Raw genomic sequence first — 16,270 nt, 5'->3', positions numbered from 1 at the left:
GTGTTAGGAACACTCTCATGGCTTCCAAGGAGAGTTAGTTACCCAGGAGGAGTCCTGGGTCAGGCTTCTCTGGAAAAATGCAAGTGACAGGACCCTAGGGATGGCCCATGTTCTCTAGGGGAATCAGTCACCTGGTGAACACATTTTCTCTTGCAGCTACGCTATGGTTGCCTAGTCCTGCCTCTGCCTTCATGGCATTTTCTACCAGCTCAACCCTTGACTGAACAAGTACTGGGTGTGGAACTACCTACCCATGGACCCTATTTTGTCCTTGCTACTATCCATATGAGCCCCAGGGAATTAGGGCAGCAAGCCCAGAACCAATCATATCATCAGCCATGTTTCTTCTTGCTTCCCTAGGTGCATACAAGCCATGCCACTGGCTGCTCCTTCCTCTTCACCTCTATAAATGGGATCTGAGACTGGGGGTTGGGGGCATCAGCCAAAGTCTTTTGCCTGCTTGAGGCAAATTAGACTGTGAAGTGCAGTCAGGAATGTTCCAGAAGGTGCAAAGCCCTCTTCAGGAGCCGTAGCCGCTTGGCCACATGTCACGTTTTCAGTTCAAGGGTCTAGGATCTTTATATGATCTCCTTCATATACTTTTATAAAAAGTGTATTTAAAGCTCCTTTAAAGACTAGGCAACCGGCTCTCTCAGGATGAAGGTTTCCTCATCTGAACTGAGAGGCTGGGCAGGAGTGTGGCTTCTACTTCATCTTGACTTGTGAACTCTTGTTTGTTTCATTTGTGAGTTTTGTTGATTTTGTTTGATTTTAGAGAAGAGAAAGTTCTAGGTTTGGGGTTATCTGATTAAATATGATTTAAACTTTGACTCCAGATGGCCTCTTACTAGGAGAAACAGTGATATAAATAATAAGGCTAATAAGATAATGAAGGTTCTCTGGGAGTTGGGCTTCCTTTAGGGTAGATGTCAGCTTGTGGTTGGAGGGAAGATCAGGATGACTGGTGACCACACTCCTGAGCAGTGTGTGGACACAGAGTTCCCTCAGATCTGATAGGGGGTTCAGCTAAAACAGCTTGGAAGAACTGCAAGGTGGGGCTCGGGATCCATGCACTTTTTGTGACCCATCTGCAAGGGAGTTCAGATCACCTGGCCTAGGCTGCTCCTCCATGGTAGGTTCTGCTGTTGACTCTCTAGTTATTTTCTACCCATGAAAATGTCAGTGGGAAAGCCATTCTTTACCCCTGGTGCCTGCAGGTCTGCCACCAGCTCCTCTCCTTTCCTGAAAGAAAAAAAAAAAAAAAGAAATAAAAAGGAAGGGAAAGGACATGGCTGTTCCTAGGTATGGTGGAAGAGCAGGTTTATTGTTGATATGTGGGAGAGCATAGCCAGAGGCAGGGACATCTGGGGGAGCCCAGAGTGGACTTGCCCCTGAGCCCTGTGAGGAGAGGGGGGAGGGGAAGGGAGAGGAGGAAAAGGGTGCAGCAGGTGCAGCAGCCAGGAGGCCCAAGGAGAGTAGACAAAAGGACCAGGTAACCAAAATGGCTAGATAATATAGGCAAGGGCAGCTGGGGGAAGGGCAGCCCAGTCCAATGCCTGGGCTGGAGAGTTCAGGGAAGGGGATGTGTATGCCATCCAGTCCCTAGCCTATAACACGTAGGGGCTTTGGTATGTTAAATAGGCACCTCGGCCATTTGTCCCAGGTTAGAAACATTCTCCCTACGGTCATGGTCATCTGCTCTCTCTCAGCTGGACTAGCATCCACCACCAGCCACCACCTTGATCCACACCAACCATTGCAAAGACCTAAAAACGCATTCCTAAGCTCCCATGACCCCTTCTCTCGAGTGGCAGCCGGCTGGGCCTGAGACAAACACAGAATCAGGAAAGATGTCTTCGTGACTGCTCATGCAGCACTTACGGCAGCCAGAAGGCAGAAGCAACACAAGCGTCCCGTGGATGGAGGAGCCATAGTTACTGACCCATGTGATGGTGCATTGGCTGTAAAAGGCATGAAGAGTGAAGCATCCATCTCAGCATGGATGGACCTTGAAGCTATTATGGTCACTAGCTAGTGACCCCATACTTACGGTTTCATCAACATGCTATTCAGAGCTGGTGAATTCACAGAGGCAAAACCAGAGTGAAAGAGAACAGCTAGCTACTAATGGGTGGTGTAGGGGGCAGAAGTTGTCATGGTGATGGGAATGTTCTAGAACCCAACACTGCAAGTGGATTTTGATGCTACAGAAATGTGCTTTATCCTAGCCAGTGAGGTGGCTTGCACGTGCAATGCTAGTACTCTGGAGGCTGAGGCAGGGGGTGTGTCATGAGTTCAAAGCCTGTGTGGACTACACAATAAATTCCAAGTCAGTGTGAGACCTTAATTCAAAAAAATCAACCCCAAAATTAACTTTTAGAATTATTTATATTGCTGGTAAGATGTCTCTGTGGGTAAAGTGCCTGCCATACAAGCATAGGGGCCTGAGTTCAGATCCTCAGAACCCACCCAGAATGTTAGGTGTGATGGTATTGATCTGTAATGCTAGTGCTAGAGGCAAGGCAGAAGGAGCCTGGGTGTCAGGTATGAAGAGAAACTTAGTTCCCCAAACTCCAAAAGGCAGTCCAAATATCCAGAAATGAGCTCAACCCGGACCCTAGGAGGATTTCTGGTGGTTAGATGTCTAAAAGCCAGCATTGCTCAGGAACCTGTGAAGCCAGTTGCTGGCTGCCAAGAAGAGTCATTCCTACCTTGGGCAGAAAGGACAAAAGGCTACCTGTGACACCTATCAGCATATCAAAGCACACGCTGGCATCACAAGTACCTGTGACACTTCAGCTGCCTCGGTCTTTCACCCAAGCACAGGGGTTGAAAATCCGGGGGGCTTTGGGGGTTGACTAGCAAAAGCTTTGGAGATGATGCCATCGAGATCTCTCCATCCATCCCACACAGGGTTTGCCACTGTGGGCACATCCTCTCTGGGCCATCCTATTTGTCCATCATACCTGAAATATTTTAGCAATCAGGGCACTCTTCTGCCATATGGTTACTGACTGGGTCAAGAGAGAAACCCAACTGGTCACATGAGAAGCCGGTGAGTCATGTTAGAATACCAGGGCCTCATTTTCCTTGGCATATTGTCACCAAGTTTAATGGTTATTGCAGACAGATCTTCTATACTCAGCAGTAGGTAGTGTTGGGGATGAGCTAGGGTTAACAGTCACAGGCCACCCCTCAGACTGAGATTTCAGCAGGATCCATTTCTCGAGAGGCTGGTGTGTGAGAAGCCAATGAAGCTCTTCAGCTGTGGTCTCAGCAGTTCTGATGCGGGATTCTGTCTGTGCCTCGTGTGGGCTAGCGAATTAAGGAGAGAAACTGCACTCTCTGTAGGCATCAATTTCTTCCTCTAGAGCATGGGTTGATAACATGTCCCAGATAATCTATTGCTGTAGTAAAACTAGAGGAGGTGTGGCCAGCGTTGAGCATTGGGGCTGGGGTGGAGGGGGGCAGGGCTCAGGAGACAATGTTGGTGTTAGTGCTGTGTCTGCGTGGTCCAGGGACCTCTGCAGTTAACACCGTACATTTATGGAGAAAGTGCCTCTGACGAAAACGGTTGCGCCATCTGTCTTTCGGTATCCTTAGCATGTGCAAAGCAGCAGATGCCCAACCTCCTGGCTCATGTTCCCTCCAACCTACCCCACTGGCATGGACTTCCCAGACTAGTTGTCACACAAGGAGACGACTCACTGTTAATTCATCTCTGCCTTGCACCCTGCATTCTCTCTTGGCTGGCCAAACAAACACAGCCATTTTCCAGCAATAAAGCCCCTAGGTCCTGGCTCCTTAGAAGTCAAGCCCCAAAATACACAATCCAAGGAAGGGGGTGTTTCTCTTCTGCTGGCTTTCTTTGCAGCTTCTTCTTGCTGAGTTTCTTCCTATACTCGGTGTAATGGGTCTTGGTCCTGTGTTTTCTATTCTCTGGGTTTCAACTGGACACATGTTAAAGTTTCTAATCTTCTGAAGTAGTACTATCAAGAGGGGACCAAGATTTCAACACACGGGCCTGGAGAGACTGTTCATAGTCAAACCACGATCCCAACATTGTTCTTCTTTCTCCTCTCTTTAAACCTTCCTCTCCCTTGCCCCCCACACATGCTCCGCTAGTGCTCTCCCGAGAGGCTCTGAGCTCTAGGGCAGTGTTGGAGAATGGGGGTTCAGTAGCAGGACTGGCTGCTGTCACTTTACTTTACTCTCTGGGGACATCTGATGATCAGACACCCTGACCCCAGGGTCTCCCTCCACCCTCCTCCCCTCTCTCCTTGCAAGCACCCCCAGTTATCCGCAGGACACTGACTTCAGGACACTCCAGGGTGTCCTCACCATTAAGCCCTTGACATCGCTGGGAATATAGGCTCTAATAGGAAGCGTTCCCCATGCCTCTCCCCCTATCCACGTCCCCTATATCTTCAGTTCAATGTCCTGAAACTTAGTTCATTTGCAGAGGTATTATCATTCCTGTTTGTTTTCAGGGCCCAGGCTGGTGATCAAACAAGGAGACAGCCGGGGCAGTGTTCCCTTCCCAGGCAAGGAGGGAAAAGCACAGACTAACCGCCCAACTGCATGGGAATAGCCTGGGATTTCTCGCCAGCCCCCAAAGCTCAGTTGTCTTTGCCTTGTACCCTTAGTGTACATCTAAAGGGAATGGAGGCAGAGCAGGTGGTTATGGCTTTGAACTCAGGCCACATGCCCTAAGGGTAAGTGAAGGTATGGTTTGGTCTAAATAAAGGGATAGGAGGAGGGGACAAACAGCCTTTCAGTTAGGTTTTGCATTGGCCAGGAGCCAGGGGAGAGCAGCGTGGACAGACAGAGGCTGTAGTCAGAGGCTATTGAGAACGTGTGGACGCAAGGCATTCAGCAGCTAAGAGCATGCCCAGAAGACTGTTTTGCAGATGGAGAAAGAAAAGCGCCTTTGAACCTCGCCCGTTCGGCCTTCACTGCAGTTTCACTGAGGAGCCAAGTTCCTTCTTTCTTTCTTTCTTTCTTTCTTCCTTCCTTCCTTCCTTCCTTCCTTCCTTCCTTTCTTTCTTTCTTTCTTTCTTTCTTTTTCCTTTTTTTAAAGTTTCTTCTTGGAGGCATTGGTTGTCCAGATGTGCACAATGAGCTGGCTTTGTCTTGTGGTTTTCCAGATGTGCTCACACAGGAAAATGAGCCTTGACAAAGCAGGCGGAGGGTTGGGGGGGGGGGCTCTACAGCTCCCGGAATCTAAGAACCCACAATACCACCATTATACATCAGCTACAAAGCTAAGGACCAGGAAAAGAACTTCTGGACTGTCCAGTTCTGCCCCATCACAGCTAAAAACACAGTGACCCAGCGGGTGGTGACACACTCTGCAGATTGATCCCTTAGAGCTGGGAGCAGATATCAGCTGTAGTAGATCTGGGGACTGTCGTCAAATAGGTGACTTTTTCATAGACGCATGCACCTGGCTCTTTTCCAGGCACTGAGACTCCCTCAGTGAGCTGACAGATGGCGGTTCCTAGCTTGTCCTGATGCCAGCCTGGGCAAGGGAGGGAGAATAAACAATTATATTAGGAGCTAAGGAGTTAATACTGTATGTTAGTGGGTGAGAAAAATGCCTTTGGGAAGGATAAAGGAAAGAAGAATGGAGGAAGGAAGAAAGTTAGGGTAGCTTTTAGGGGCATCCACTATCCCTGCTGTTTAACAGAATACCTCAAAACTTGGCACCTTAAGCCAGCAAGCACTGAAGGTCTGGGGGAGGGGGTATTCTAGTTGCTGTGTTAAAACCCTCAAACAAAAGCAAGTTCAAGGATAAAAGACTGTTTATTGAGCTTATGCAGTCCATCATCGAAGGGAAGTCAAGGCAGGATCTCAAAACACCCATAGCCAAGAGGAAAGAAAAAAATAAATGCAAAGAAATGCACGCAGGCCAACTGCTTTCAACCAGCTCTCCTCTTAAATTGCGGCATGTGCTGGGGGGGGGGGGCGGTCTTGCCAGGGAATGATGCTGCCTACAATGGAGTGGTCTTCCTGCATCATTTAACAGCTCCCAACCCTACGGGCCAACCTGATCAGGATAATTTCTCACTGAGGCTCTTCCCAGGTGACTATAGATTTTGTCAAGGTGACCATTCAAAGTAACCAGCACAGGGGACTAGGGATTTAAGAGAGGTTTTGTTCAATGGCTCTAGCTCAGGGTCTCTCAAGAGGTCACAGAAATATGGCAGCCAAGGCCAGAGTGACCTGAAGGCTTGACTAGGACTGGAGCATCCGCTTCCAAGATGGTTCCCTCACATGGATTATGGCAAGAGGCCTTTCCTCTTCACCACGTAGGCTTTTCATATGACTGGCACCTGGCTTCCCCCCAGCACTGTCAGTCAAGAAGCCAGAATTCCTTCTGAGACTTTGGAGGTGTTGAAGAGCTGAGCCATGCATATCCGGGAAGGAAGGGTCCAGGGGAAATACCCTAACGTGAGAGTGACTAAGCCCTCTCAAGGAAGAGCAAGAAGAGGACGCGAGAGAAAACCAACAGGGGAAGAAATCGGAGGCTAACGACAGATGGGTCGTGTCAGGCCAGGGGAGGACTTGGCCTCTGCCTCTGAAAGAAGAGCCAAGCAGAGTTTGAGCAAGGGAGCTCCATAGACCAAAACTGTTCCTTGAAGATCAGATCCAGTGAGGTGTGACGAGCAACCAAGGACACAGCAAGGTCAATGGTGTCTCTGCCTTCAGACAGCACAACTCACCGATTGTTCTCTGCTTCCGGTAGCTCCGGATAGAGGTGTGAGTTCTGGAACAGAAAGCAGATCCCAACATGGACCCCTAGTGCCGTGACCCTGCTGTGTGAGAACAGACCCACCACTTACATTTGAGGGGGGTCTTCGTTGTTACAGCTACGGAATGTAACATGTTCTTCAGTCCTGTAGGATATGCAGTGTGAAGCTAAGACGGTGATTCCCCTGGAGGGAGGCAGTGCTGAGCAGGGAGCATGAGGCCAGGGCTACCAGTCTTCTGTTTCCTGATCTTCCTGAGGGTCACTTGAGTTTGCCAGTTTGTGGAAACTCATCCAGCAGAATGCTCATCGTGTGTTCTTTTCCTATTCTCTCTCTCTCTCTCTCTCTCTCTCTCTCTCTCTCTCTCTCTCTCTCTGTGTGTGTGTGTGTGTGTGTGTGTGTGTGTGTGTGTGTGTTGTGATGCTGTGGGCTGAACCAGGACCTTATCTTTCAAAACGATATGGAGAAGTAATTCTTTCTCCCTAAATATGCGTCCCACCCAAGAACTAGAATTTTGCCTGCAAATTAAAATTAGCCATCCCCATAAGAAGGCATTGCTTAGTTTTGCCCATCTGGGGATTTCTTTTTCTTTTTCTTTTGTGGAAATGGGACTGTTGAAACAGCATTTAGGCCTTACTTCTTACACTTACAATCAGGAGGCTCAGGCCTCCATGCGCGCGTGCGTGTAGAAGCGGATCTTTCACCCCTGTTGCTATGTATTTTTCCATTGTTTGAATGAGAGTCAGCATATTTGTTCACCTGTTGTGGATGGGCATCTGCATGGTGTCCAGGTGGGGGCCAGTGTAGCAGTGCTGGGGCTAAGGACGTTCATGGTCTTCATCTTAGGATGGACAGGTGAGCGAGCACACAGCTCCGAGGCGCAAGAACTCCCTGCTGGTTGAAGCAACCTTATGGCCAGACAGTGCACAGGGTTGGCTTTATTTGCTGGTAGTCTCAGCAGGGCAAAGTCTCCATGGCCTGACTCTGGGACTCCCAGATCCCCATGCATTACCTGTTCTTCAGCACGTCTACAAGGAGAGGTATGGAGAGACCTGAACCACCCTCAGCCACCACCCTGCCTTGTGGCCTGGCCACCTGGTGCTCTTCCCTGCCCGCTTTGGGGAAGGCAGCTAAAGGAATGCATTAGCAGAATGGATGGGTCATCTGAGCCTGAGCCAGACAGGCTCTCAGAATGGCAGGAGAAGGGCGGGGGAAGATCCCTTGCGTGCTAAGCCAGCTCTGCTGAACGGGTAGGGACCGGCAGCCCTGCAGGGAGCACCCAGCCCCTTCCCACCTGCAGGCTCATCAAACACCTTGACAGGCTGCCTGAGTGGGAAGCCGGTGATGTCATCACCAGGCCTGAACAATCAGGCCTTTTAGGGCAGGACGATAACAATCAAAACAGTATGTAAGGACCTGCCACGCAAGAATACACACGAATACACACGCTTGCTTCTTGCCCCTGGGAGGCTCCAAAGCTGGGGTGAAGCAGGGCTTGTCACAAATATGCCTTTCTCTTTTCCTCACCAGCAGGCCAGGGACCATAGCCTGGAGATCAAGGTTGTGAGTTTCTCGGTACCTGTCTGTTTGTAGAGAAATCCTCAAGTTCTTCCCCCACATACCCCAAAGAAACCTCACCACCAAGCCCAGAGCTAAACCAACCTCAGGCAGAACAACTAACTCTCCATGCTTGTGAGCCCCACTGTACAAGTCTAGAGAATGCTGCATGTAAGAAGCTTCTCCCAGACCCAAGCCATGGTGATGCTGGAGAGTGGCCAGTGTCGCAGGACAGAGGAAAAGAGGGCAGTGATTTTCACATATTGTCTTTACAAACTTAGCCCCAGGAATTGGCTCACCACAGTGAAGTTCTCCAGAGCCTTCAGCTCTGCTGAGCTTAGCTCTTCTCAAAGAAGATGTCTAAGGGCTGGGGGTGGGGGCAGCTTGACTGGTAAGAATGTTATGCAGATAGTAGGACCGAATGCTATGCAGAACATTGATCCCCAGAACCCATGTTAAAACAGCGCTGCCACCAACAAAGCCCCAGAGGTAGTAGTGAGCACCGTGATCCCAACACTGGGCACAAGGAGACTATAGGATCTCTGAGGCCTTACTGACCAGCCGATCTAACGATCCAACCAAATCGGTGAGTTCTGGGTTCAATGAGAGGCCTTGTCTCAACAACAACAACAACAACAATAATAATATGGAAAGAGACGAGGAAACAGGACTCAGTGAGTAAAAGCACTTGCTACACAAACCTGTGGACCTCAGCTGTATCCCTGAAGCTGTGTGCAAGCTGGATGTGATGGTGTGTCTGTAATCCAGAGCTTCTGTCTAGTGAGAGGAGGGGACAGGAAGAGGCCCAGGAAGGTAATCTAGCACTTCTGTCCAATGAGAGGAGGGGAGAAGAAGAGGCCCAGGAAGGTATCCAACACTTCTGTTCAATGAGAGGAGGGGACAGGAAGAGGTCCCAGAAGCTCCTGGACCAGCTGTCCTGCAGTGCACACTGTACCAACAAACAAGAGAGACCTGACTCCAAAACAGGGTAGAAGGCAAGGACTGACACCTGAGGTTGCCCTCTGACCTCCATACATGTGCTATGACATGTGTGTACCCTCACACACAAACATGTATATACCATGCACACACATATTAAAAACAAACATTTTTACAATATAAGATAATGATCAAGGAAAACAAGTGATATCAACCTCTGGACCTTGACATTCACATGCATAGAAATGCACGTGTCCCCCCATACACACTCAAGTACGCTCACGTGCGCGCGCGCACACACACACACACACACAGAGTTGTTTGCTTCTGAAAAGACATGGATGAACATAACAACTAAAACATTTTTCAATAAGATGACTGGGATTGTGGTGTTTCTATGCACACTCTTATTCACAGTCACACACATATAACACTCACCTGTGTGTGTGCACATATAAATGTAAATACATATATATATATATAGAGAGAGAGAGAGACAAGCAGATATACATAACACACACAGTTCTTTGCTTCTAAGAAGAAAGCAAAATGAATGAAGAACAATTGAAAATATTCCTCATGCTGTTCTTCCAATTAACCAGAATGGACCAGAGCCTCATCTCATTAGCTTGAGGTGTAAGGTAGGTGTAAGGTAATACCTGTATCTTCCCTGCTGGAGATTAGAACCAGGCAGCTCCTCTGTCTGCAATGGACTGATGCAGCCGCAAGAAACTAACAAGACCCAAAGTGTATGCTGAAGACTCATAACCCTGAGGACCAGTTACCCAACTTCTATCTACATATCTGCTCCCAGGCCTGTGGAATGGGAATAATAATTGAGACACCAGAGAGGCCTCTGAGGAGGTGAACATGCTGCTACATGTAAAATGCTGCCAACCACACCCAGCATGTAGCCACACTCAATACAGAAGAGATTAGTCTCTCTCTCTCTCTCTCTCTCTCTCTCTCTCTCTCTCTCTCTCTCTCTCTCTTTTAGACAGAGGACCGCAGGCTTGGTCTAATGGGTGTGGCAATCAAAGACGAACTGGTTTCAGCCACAAGTTGTTGCAGTGGGTACGCAGGACTCTTCTGCACAGCTCCTGGCATATGCTCTGTGCTGACTCACGGTGGAAGCTTCCCCATGCTCAAGGCCTGAGATGGCCTTAAGCAAAATGTCTGAGTGTAGTGGTCAGTAAATGGATTTCAAGGGATGCCCCCCTCTCAAAAAAAAAAAAAAAAAAAGCTAAACCATCTCCTGAACAAGTCACTCAGCATAAGGACCTGCCTCCCAGAAATCGGGTGGGGACCACATATGTGCAAACCCTTGCTTTTGGCCTTGCAAGAGCGGTGGATTTGGGTTTTCATTTAAAAAGCCAGTGGAGTGTGGCAGGACAGTGTCACAGAGGGCAGGTGTCAGCAGAGATGGGCTGTGAAGCTCTTCACCGTTGGTGGCGTTGTTTGGGATTCGTCTTTCACTTGGTAGGAGGGGAAGACTTGACTCACCCTTTGGGTCCCCTTCTTCCTCGCTTCTCCCTCCCTCAGCATTAGAGCTGTCCCTTCCTTCAAAGTCCATCTTGAGTATCACTTTGTCCATGAATTTTCTGGATCCATACCCTATGCTACTTCCCTCCTGGCCATTAACAAGTTTCTAGGCTATGTGACAGTTGTTGGCCAATGGATTCTTTTGTTCCTGGGTTCCAATGGAAGCTTCTTCCTCAAGGTGGGTCCCTCCCTAGTGCCTTTTTTCCTGGCATCAGCTTAGGCTTAACGGCCAACTCCTGAGACACTGAGGAGGAGAGCCCCCGCTGGCCATGCTACGATTAGAGGCCATGGGGGGTCCCAGCACTGACTGGAAGGTTGTACAGACCATGCCTCAATATTTGTAAGTGAATCCAGCCCCTTACCCACCTCCACTCCACTGTGATGTCAGTGGCCAAAGGATGCTGAGTGCTTAGCTCAGCACTGTCTCTTATGGAAGCCTTGGGCAGTGTCAACAGTAGCTAGCATGTAAGCAGTACCCACCATGGCCTCAACCTGAGATTTTATGATTATCTTCCAATCACGCAAAAGTTCTGCCAAGGAAGTTCTCCACCATTTTACAGATAAAGTAGTGGCTGGTACTGGGTCACAGTGTGCCTGGGACTCTGAATTAATTAATTTTCTCATTGCTGCGGTAAAATGCCTAGTGAAAGCAACTTAAGGGAACGAATGGGGGTTTATTTTGGCTCACAGTTTGAAAGGAGACAGTCCATTCAAGCTGGGAAGACAAGCCCACAGGAGCTGGAGATACACGGTCATATTATGTCTGAAGTCAGAAGCAAAGAACTATGAATTCTGGTACTCGGCTCAACCCCAGCCCATGGAATAATGCTTTCCACCTCAGTTCACCCTGTCTACAGATGCCCTTACAGACACGTTCAGAGCACTGTTTCCTAAGTGATTCTAGATTCTGCCAATGTGATCATCAACCGACTCGGGCTCCCACCTGTGTGTATTTGGCTTCTTACAGGTCACACGGCCTCCAAAGGCACTGAACTTGCCACATCTCTGTTTTCTACCCTAGTGGTAAAGCCATCAAACAAGGGCCCCTTCAGGGCCACTTGCAATGCGAGTTCTCTGATTTGTAGCTGTGAGATGTGAGGCGAGCAATAGGAAGACATCAGGGGTAGCGGGCCTTCATTGGGAGGTTGAGGGAGGAGAGCTAGGCTTCTGGCTGTCCCAGGGTTTTTAAGGAAAAACAATGGCCAGTCTCTTGGGATGAATGGCCTGTGATGAAAAGGGAAAGGAGGCTCTTGATTGCCTGGCGGCCTGGAAGGACCCAGGCCCTTGCCCCTGCACTTCTACCAGGTTGCAGAGCAAGGAACAACAGAGACAAGGTGGAAAAGAGACACCCCTCCCCGAGGGTGTGTTTCTTCTGCTCTCCACCCAGACTGAGGAGGCCCAGTCTGTGAATCGACACCCTTGAGGTTGCCTATACCTCCCTGGCACCTTACATGGGGTTGGCTGTGTCTGCTGAGTCAGTATTTGTAACTGAGCCTAGCCCCTTATGCACCCCCACCCATTCTTCCCACCCTCGGGGGTTTCCAGCAGCCTCCTGGCCTTAAGCAGCCTGAATTGTTCCTTTGTGTGCCTGCCCAGCCCTGGAGCACAGTATCCCTCTACCTCTGTGGCTGCTACCTCTTAAGTCCCTGAAGCAGTGTCTGGCTATCCTGTAGGTGTCACCCGCCCTGGGTGGGGACAGCAGCCTGCAAGAATTGCTCTGACATCATCAGGCTGGTGAAGGTTTTAGGGAGCTGGTTGTATAGAGGGAGGTAACCTGGGCTAGCCTCCAACTTGCTGTGGAGCTGAGAATGTCCTTGCATTTTGGATCCCCCTGCCTAAGTGCTGGGATTATGGACATTGACCAGGTTTATTCATGCTGGGGATAAAACCCGGGGCCTTCTGAGTGCTGGGTAGCACTATCCCAACTGGGCTCATCCTCAGCCCCAGGCCCTTTCTTCTCTAAGTAGCTGTTCCCCTTCCAAGGTAAAAGTCCTCCCCCTCCCAGGACTTGTCTCTGTTACCCATCCAGAGTGTCTTGAGGAAGTCCTAGGTTTAGTATTACCAAATCCTCTGTCCCAGAAACCCCCTCAGCTCTGGAGTATCCTCATTCCCACTAGGAAAGTTGTGAGTGCCTGGGAAATTCTGATGCCTTGGCATTGATCAATATACACTGGCCACTGGCGAATGCCTGCGGTTCCATTAACCCCGCTACTCACCTACTCACCTCAGCCCCAGTCCAAGAACTCTTACTTTCTTATCTTCTTGCTTGCCTTTTTTTTGGGGGGGGGGAGGGCTGCACTCATGTTCTCTCTCTGTCTCTGTCTCTGTCTGTCTGTCTCTCTTCCTCCCCCCTCTAGCCAAGTATGATGTGAAATGAGATTTTAAAACAAGCCCAATTTTTAACCCCCCAAAGCTGGGCTGCAAGTAGCCATTTCTCTGGGTCTGGTCCGCCCTGGCAAATTCTGACTCCCCAGGAAAAGGAAAGTAGAAGTTTGGGCACTTAACAAAGCCAGCTCCTCTGAGCTGCAGCGCTTCCCACAGACCCTTGGCTCACCTTTCCCAGGAGAGGCCTCCTCGGGAGTGCTACTGCCCCTGCCATTGCAGCCTGGCTCCCTGGGAGCCACTTACCTGCCCTGGCCTCCGCTAGTGATACCGTATCCTGTAAACCCTTTCCTGGCCCTCTCTCAAACCTGGCAGCCAGGCCCTGGTGAGAGGTCACTAGGAGGTGTGGCTGCTCAGGGAAGGAACACTACTATCCCATATTCATGTGGGCTGGTCATGAGGTATTTGTTTTGGGGAGCAGGAGAAACAAAACCCCAAACAGCACCTTGGCTGGCTCTGAGGGCTGTGGTGACATCCCATCTGTGCCCCGCCCTCTTTGAATACTGCTTGGAATTTTGTGGCAGGTCCTAGAAAAGAAACCCCTCATCTCAGCTTTCCCTTTTCCAAGCTGCAAGGAAGGAGATCAGCCAGGCCTACTACCTCAGGAATGCCTCGGTAGAGTGCTTGGTTAGGTCAGAGGCCGTGGATGGCTGGACAGCAGGACTGTGGTGGGGCCTCCTCTAAGCCATCAGCTCTGTAGGCATTTTCTCCTCACAGTCTCCCATCCATGCCAGCGCATCTAGAAGTAGGCTCAGAGTCTGTCCTCTGAAGACCTTTCCTGATAGCTGAGTGTCTCTCCCTCCCCTCAAGTGTTCATTAGTATCCCCTGCTCCCCCTTCTGCAGTCCCATCACTGTGGCCACTACTGCTTGGTTGGTCCTGCCCCTGTTCCCTGGAATCCCCTCCAGGGCTTCCCAAGTTGGATTCTATGTAGAATAGACACCCAGTCTGCAGAGTCTCTATATATCCTCAAGCGCCCCCCACCCCCAGCATCCATGGCTCCCATTCTGTGTTGGGAGCCAAGCTAGCAGCCCAGGCTCTTATAGCCGAGGTGGACTCAACCACCACCTCCATCCTCAAACCTACTGATGTTGTTACTCATTGATCCCCACCAGAGCATTGTCTTCAGACTTCACAGACACGGGTCCTATAGTTTGTCAGTCTTCAGAGTGTCCCAGGCAAGGTGTGTGGTACAGCTCCCTGGTGCCTGGAATGGAGAACTGGTTCTGAGGGCTGGGGATTCAAATCCCATTCCAGAGCTGATGCAGGCGATGAAGAAGAGACCCCTTCCCTGCCCCTCTGGCATCTTGTTGGACTTTGTATCTGGAGTGTCTCCTAAAGACTCACACATTGAAGGCTTTGCCCCCAGCTTATCAATCCAGTCATTGAGATGTGATCAGATTGTAATGGCTCTGATCTCATTTTTTATTATTAATAGATTCATAATTCAATGGCATTTGGGGAGCTGAAGGACACTCATGGAGGTGGGACCTAGTTAGAAATTGATAGAGACATGTCCCTGGAGGTTGTCTCTTGTCCTGGGCCCTTTCTCTGTGTCTCCCCACTTTCTTGATGTCATGGGAACAGCTCTGCCATGATACTCTATCTCACTGTGACCGAGACACAGTGGAGCCACGTGACCACAGACTAAGCACTCTGAAACTGTGAGCTGAAGCAAGCAAATCCTCCCTTCCTTACGGTGTCTATGTTAGGCATTTTGTTAGAGCAATAAGAAAGAAACATGACGTACAGTTGGGGATTGGAACACAGCTGGCCTTGTGTGTGTGTGTGTGTGTGTGTGTGTGTGTGTGTGTGCGCGCGCGTGTGCACACACGCATACACACACAGTGCCTTATACAAAGGAGAACTGTTCTAGAAGGTTGTGTGGGAAGGCAGAGAGGCTGTAGTTTCAGCCCGCACCATGGTCTCAGGAGCCCATGGTATGCTCAGGATAGACTTCCTGATCACACAGCAAAGCAGTGCCCTGAAGAGAAAGACCTGGCACAATCTTGGGGTGCGGCTAGAAACCCTGTGCCAGCGCTAGGGCAGGGCAGTGACAGCAGGGTTGCCAAGGATGGAAGAATGGGGTTTCTGTGTTGCTTATCAGGGGCCCAGCTCCAGGGCAGGATGTGGAGGAAGCTTCCCCAGCCTGACTGGTACATGGCGGGGCTTTGGGCAGAAAGCATCACCTTGAACTTGCTGGTGACCCAGGATTGGTGACTCCATGTCCACTCCTAACATGTTCCTGCCTGGGTGTACGGAAGGGTAACTACTAACAGTGGACTACAAGCCCGCCACCAAGCTCTGCCTCTGCATCAGAGAAGAGACAGAGGACCTAGTTTGACCCCTAAGCAAATGGTTCTCAACCTGTGGGCCATGACCCCTTTGGAGTTCCATATCAGATCTTTACATTATGACTCATAACAGTAACAAAATTGCAGTTATGAAGTAGAAAGGAAATAATTTTATTGTGTGTGGTGGATCACCACAAGGTGAGAAACTGTATTATAGGGCTGCAGAATTAGGAAGGTTGAGAACCACTGCCCTAGGTTGATCTCTTTGGGAAAAAAAGATTTTTTTTGGCATTGGGCTCTGCAAAAGGCCAAGACAGCTAGTCTTATTTGACCATGATCTAGGGAGAGGCAGTGGCCACTGGAAGACACTGGATGTAAAGGGGAGGGCAGTGCCACCAGCAGCTATGGAGAAGGCTGTGTGTTGAAATAAGAGCGGCAGAGCTGCGTCCCCAGCACCCAGCCGCCTGCATGGCTAGCTTTATACCCGAAATAATTACACGGAAACTGTATTCTTTTAAACACTGCCTGGCCCCATTAGTTCCAGCCTCTTATTGGCTAGCTCTTACATATTAATCTAACCCATTTCTATTAATCTTTGTAGCCCACGAGCTGGCTTACCAGGTAAGATCTTAACCTGCATCTGTCTGGAGTGGGAGAACCATGGCGACTCACTGACTCAGCTTCTTTCTCCCAGACTTCTGTTCTGTTTTCTCCACCCACCTAAGGGTTGGCCTATCAAGGGGCCTAGGCAGTTTCTTTATTAATAAGAAATCACTCCCACATCAGCTGTGTGGGGAGCACTGTC

This window comes from Microtus ochrogaster, chromosome 7 (genome assembly GCF_000317375.1).
Source record: "Microtus ochrogaster isolate Prairie Vole_2 chromosome 7, MicOch1.0, whole genome shotgun sequence".
NCBI classification, from domain to species: domain Eukaryota; kingdom Metazoa; phylum Chordata; class Mammalia; order Rodentia; family Cricetidae; genus Microtus; species Microtus ochrogaster.
The sequence above is the reverse complement of the archived record's forward strand: the minus strand, read 5'-3'. Positions refer to the sequence as shown.